Here is a 6,726-nt window from a genome sequence, read left to right as displayed (position 1 = left end):
TTTTTCAGAATCAATACTGTGGATTACAGATTTAAGAAAATAAAATAAGACATAAGAACTTGGTTCACTTCTCCACATATAAAGATAGACCATATTAATATTTGAAGTATGAATATTATTTTTATACCTACAAAATACTTTAAATATATAATTTTTATATTTCTTAGCATATGAAGGTTGAAGAATAATAGTGCTTCAGAGTTTTAACATTAATATAGAGGGGCCTAAGTATTATACAGTGGCCAGCAGAAGTAACGCCTGCTTGAGTATAATTGGTAGGGCAATAATAGGGAAGTAATAACTTAGAGTTTTAATTTGAACATTTCACCTACAATGTCGTATGGTGTGCTTGACTATGATATTGTTATGTGACAGAATGACATGTTTGTGATTTTGTAAAAAAAGATTTTGTAATAAAAAAGAGACATTATTAGTACTAGATCCTGTATATAAAAATAATCTGAATGAACAAGGCACATATGTGAAAAAAATAACTAAATCTTACATACGCATTTTGCTGATTGGAAAATCTTATTATCTACTCATGTGGATTACATTTTGATGAATAGGATCCATTAATTTTTCCAGATAATTTAGAATATTTGATAACTCGCCTGCACTTTTCAATATTCCATCTCCTTTTTGCTTGCAGTGTTTCATAGTCTTCTATAGGGACCCAGGCTCTGCCTTATACACAATATATAACTAGAATAATCCTTAATCCATGAGCTTCAAATATGCAATACAGAACTTGACTAGATATTTCGGGTGATACCATTGTTAAGAAAGATGTTGACAATATGTGTTATTCCTACCCTTTTAGTTATGGAATATAGATTATTAGGTAATAAAGAGACCAGAATATATTATTTTATATGACAGAGACCTCAATCATAACATCCTCTGTATGAACTGGGCTAGAAACAAAATATTATTTGTCTCTGAGATGGTAAGAAAGAAGTGTTCAAAGAAACTCATGATTCTGCCTCTGTATTTAGTCTACATTTATATAAGGAGCTAAGGCGGGGAGGCAATGGGTCCTTTTCTAGGGTACATCACACTGTATTGCAACCTTGTATCTTGAGTTAAACCCCTGTTCTTATTACATAGAGGTCTCTTATATCATCTTAAATTCTTCCCAATCATAGCACTATTCATTAAATAATACCAAGCACTTGATTTTATCAGAATTTTTATAATTAATTCTGTCAAATTAACACATTTTTATAGACTTAATGTATGTGTTCCATGTCTACCCCCCCCCATTCATGACTTACATTTTTTCTTAATGTGGTTGTGTTTGGAGATGGGACTTTTGGGAAGTGATTTGGTCATGAATGTGGAGTCCTTATGAATAGGATTAGTGTAATAGGATTATTACAGAGACCCCAGAGAGCTTTCTCATCCTTTATGCCAGGTGAGGACCCAGGGAAGATGGCTGTCTGTGAACTAGGAAGCAGGCCCTCAGCAGACACTGCAGCTGCCAGCACCTTGACTTTGGTGTTCTCAGTTTCTAGAACTGTGAGAAGTAACTGTTCATTGTCTACCACCCAGTTTATGGTATTCTGTTATGGCAGCTCAAAAGGACAAAGACAGGCATTTAGTTAATTTTGATATTTGAATAGTTACTTCCTGTGGTAAGATAAAAGTCTTGGTTAATTGTCTGCATTCAATGGTCTCTGTGAAGTCAGGGAAACCTACTTCACTGTCTTTGTGCTCCCTGTTCCCCGCACAATGGCTGGGACATGGAATCCCCTCCATTGACTTTGTCACTTTTATTCTTGAATTCTTGATGAATTGGAATGAGAATTTTACTGATGAATTTTGATTAACTCATTCTAGATTAAGTTTATATGCATATTTGCTACAAATATTTGTTCTTCTTTGATATTTGCTACAAATATCTCCCTTATGTTATTTATGCTATAATTATGGGTATTCTTACATAAATATGCTATCTTTTAATGTTCTTTCACTTTTTGATTTCTTGTATCGTATCACTCTTGGAAAATTTCACTTTCTTCTTAAAAGATTTTATACCTTTTAACATCTTACTTTTTCTAAATGACTTTCAAAAAAATTTTAACCCATATAGGATTAATTTTTAGATATAAAAACTATCTAAGCTTATTTCTCCCAAATATGTAAAATAATCTGTTTTATGAGTAATTCCATTAGTAATTTAAAAATTTCTATTTACTTTGTCAAAAGTTTTTGAAAGATTTTATTTATTTTCTTCTTTGAGAAAGGAAGGGAGGGAGAAAAAGAGGGAGAGAAATATCAATGTGTGGTTGTCTCTCATGTGGCCCCCACTGGGGACCTGGCTTGTAACCCAGGCATGTGCCCTGACTGGGATTCAAACTGGCAACCTTTTGGTTCTCAGTGCACACTCAGTCCACTGAGCTACACCAGTCAGGGCTTACTCTGTCAAGTTTTATATATCTATAAGATTCAATGTTAGGGCTGTTTCTCCTCATCCTCCTTTTGTTCTTTCTTTAGTTCAGGGAAAAACAGACTGAACAATTGTTTTGGCATGGACTGAGGTCACTCTCTAGTGTTCAGCTGATTGCTGGGCATTTAAGGAGGGTCCAAGATAACTTTGTTCCTATGAATGGTGGCTAGCAGGGATGACTAGGATATTAGGCTGTTCTGGGTCCTTCTTTTTTTTTTTTTCCATGTAGATAAAGGACTATATACACAAAGTCTCTCCAGTGACATTGTCATACTTGTTAAATGGCAACTCAGGTCTCCCAGAGGGAAGTGGCAGAAGCTGTCAGGCCAGTTAAGATCTCATCCCATCCTGACATCAGCTTGAAGTCCAGAGTTGCAAGCTTGAAACCAGACTGTATGGCACATCATAGGAAACAACCAACCAAATGAAAAGGCACACCACAGAATAGGAGAAAACATTTGCAAATCGTGTATTTCATAAGGCGTTAATATCCAAATTAGATGAGGAATTTCTATAACTCAGTAGCAAAACCCACCCCAAATAACTGCTTAAAAGTAGACAAAGGACCTACATAGACATTTTAAAGAGTATTTTATTGTTATTTGATTACTGTTGGCCCAATTTTTCCCCTTTTGCCCTCTACCCAGCCGACCCCACTGCCTTCTACTCCCATAGTTATTTCCCACTCTGTTGTCCATGTCCGTGGGGCATTCATACATGCTCTTTGACTAGTACCTTAACATCTTTCCATCCTTATCCCCCTTCCACCTGTCTTCTGATCACTTTCAGTGTGTTCCATGTTTTCATGCCTCTGGTTCTATGTTGCTCATTAGTTTATTTTGTTCATTATGTTCCTCTTATACTTGAGATCATATGGTATTTGTCTTTCACTATCTGGCTTATTTCACTTAGCATAATGCTCTCCAGATCTATCCATGCTGCTGCAAAGAGTAGGAGTTCCTTCCTTCTTTCTCCTGTGTAGCATTCCATTGTGTGAATGTGCCAGATTTTGTTTTGAGCTTTGGTGGAAAATCATTTTTCTTTTTAATTACTTTATTGTTGTTCAATTACAATTGTCTGCATTTTCTCCCCACTACTCCCTCCTCTGCCCCAGCCAAACCCACCTCCCTCTCTTGCTTCTACCCTTCCCCTGGGTTTTCTCCATGCGTCCTTTATAGTAGTTCCTGAAATCCCTTCTCCCACTCTCCCCTCACTGCTCCCCTCTGGCTATTGTTAGATTGTGTTCCTTAATTTCGATGTCTCCAGTTATATTTCGTTTGTTTTTTTTTTTCTTTTGTTGATTATGTTCCAGTTAAAGGTGAGATCATATGGTATTTGTCCCTCACTGCCTGGGTTATTTCACTTAGCATAATGCTCTCCAGTTCCATCATACTTTGCAAGGGATAGCGGCTCCTTCTTTCTCTCTGCTGCATAGAATTCCATTGTGTAAATGTACCATCATTTTTGATCCACTCATTTACTGATGGGCACTGAGGTTTCTTCCAGCACTTGGATATTGTAAATTGTGCTGCTATGAACATTGGGGTGCATAGGTTCTTTTGAATTAGGGTTTCAGGATTCTTAGGGCATACAAGAGCCAAGTGCTGGAAGCAGCCTATGTAGCTGTGGATTTAGTACATGTACGGTATAATGAAAGTCAGTCTCTTCTCACCTCTTTTCTTTTTTTAAGTGCATATGTATTTCTGTGGCTTGTCAATTGTTTTTTTTTTTTTTTTTTTTGTAATCTTAGTTTTAGTTTGATCCTCAGATGTACTGCTCCACTTGGACAGTAAGGAATAATGTGGAGAGGGTATCAAAGAATGAGAGAAGAGGCTACATCAAGAACAGACCTTGGAGTGACTGTTGCATGTAAACCTAGAAAGTTCTAGTGATTCATTCACTGCATTGCCCAATTATTGGACTCTATAGTGAAGTAAATAAGTGAATAAAACATAGTTAATGGTTGTAGGAAGGTGTAGGTGAAAATAAATATTCAAAGAGTATTTATTTAAAGGGTAAATAAGAAGTGCTATGGCCTACCTCAGATTCCTGGCAAAATCTAGAGATTTTAGAGCATCAATAAACTTTAGGAACATATTTATTTAACCTACCTTGCACCCATATAGAATCACTCTAGTCATAATACCAAAAGAAAAACTTACATGCACTTACTGCTTTTTCTAACTATTTCTTGCCAAAGCCCATGATTTAACACTTTTTTTTTTGTGGGGGCAGGCAATTAAATCAGTTATATGTAGAATTTAGAATATTACATTGCAAATCATAATCATTATATAAATGATAGTCATTGTTAACAAAAACCTTGTCACATAACCCTAGTCATAAGTGAAGGAGAAGAGAGAGCATTGGAGCAATTGGAACTAATATTACCTGTTTACATGCAATGTGTCAGTCTCTCTATAGAGTGTATATAATAGATAGATGATAGATGATAGATAGATAGACAGACAGATAGATAGATAGATAGATAGATAATAGACAGATAGATAAGTAGTTTTCCTAATTTAGCCCATACAGTCACCTTATGAGATATTTATTGTCATTCTCACAGGGCAGATTAAAACATATGTATTATACTGGGCAAGGTCATAAAGCTTATTTGCAGCCAAAGTGAAATTCTACCAAATTCTAACTCAGCAGTAAGGTCTTATATTCTCTAAATGCCTTTATTACTTTCAAAACAAGCAAAATAAGAATAAATTAACCACTAACATAGCATCAGTAATGGGGACATTTCCCCCATTACTATTGTAGTGTTGCCTCTTGTTCATACTCTCTGAGGCCACAGCATAAGACAGCACATTAAGGCTCCTTACTCTCTTCAGTTTCTCTGTACCTATGCCATAGGGTGGATTTAGTGATTAGATGATATAAACAAAGTTCTTAATCCTGTTATTGTCATAACATTTTTTACATAAATGAGAGAATAACTACAAGTCATCCCGTTCCCTTCCTGATCAACATGGCAACAGTAACACAACTCATTGGGTGCTTGTGTTCAGTTTCGCGTGTTTACAAGCCCATCCTTCAAGGTAAAGATAAAATTTCTTATACTCCAAAGTCAAGTTTAAATTCTTCTTACTCCTGGAAACATTCTCAGACCTCCAAAGCTAGTATTGACAGAATTGTTAAGACCCAGCACCCTGAATTACACTAGCATAAGATCAATAGGGGCTAACTACTTTTGTTTGCTCACAGCATGTAATCAGAGGGGAGGCCATACAGATGTATTCTACTTAATTGTAAGTCACCTTATTACTAAGTGTTTGCCCATTTTACTAAATCAACTAATATTCACTGCACATTTACTAAAGCCAAGAATTGTCATAAATGTAAAGGTACAAGACAAATAATTTAATCAACTCGATCTAGTATCATGACATAATTTATGAGATTACTCTGAAGTTTTGCCAATCAAACATATACTCATAGACTTGTTTGTTAAAATTCTTTCCACTTCACTAAGATCATTTTTACTTTATATTTTTTAAAAAACAATTGGCACATATTTCATTCTATCATTGCATCTGTTCACTCATGATTGCAGTGCACCACTATCTATTACATGCTGACAGAAAGACCAAATTGTTCTGTAATTATTGTTCCAGGACATATTCTGTAAGTGAATTTATTTGTATCATCTGTATATTTCTTTTCTTCATATCCTTATCAGTCCATTAATTAATTCATTACTTCCTTTAATCTTCTGGACCAACTATTGTGCTATATTTTGGTTACAAAAGGTAAATAGAATCTGACATAATCTCGGCATGCAGGAAACCAGCTATTCAATGGAGGAAAGTGTTTATAATCAAATAAATAAAATGCAATCAGCAACCTTAAAATCTGATAGCCACTAATTTCCTATATATATTTCTCAGAGTTTGCATTTGAAAGAGAGTGTGGCTGAAGCTCTTTATTTTATTACTGGTTGATAAGTTTGTTGAAACAATGAAATAACCTTGTAATGATATCTATTTTTTCTTTCCATCAATATAGCATTTTAGGGTGTTAGAATTCTCATAAAAACAAAACAGCACAGAACATAGAATCTGTAACTCCTACCTACACCGAGAAGACTGAGCTTCTCTTAGGATTTCCATCTCCCCCAAACTGTAGATTGTCCTATTCTTTATGGTTCTGACACTCTATGGTATGATTTTAATAGGGATACTGGATTAATGATGTTAATCAGGATTAATCCATGCTTTCAATCCTCTGTGTAATCTTTCCTTAGAAAACTATCCTTCTCA

Source organism: Phyllostomus discolor, chromosome 6 (genome assembly GCF_004126475.2).
Source record: "Phyllostomus discolor isolate MPI-MPIP mPhyDis1 chromosome 6, mPhyDis1.pri.v3, whole genome shotgun sequence".
In the NCBI taxonomy this organism is placed as follows: Eukaryota; Metazoa; Chordata; class Mammalia; order Chiroptera; family Phyllostomidae; genus Phyllostomus; species Phyllostomus discolor.
Note: the sequence above shows the minus strand (reverse complement) of the source record.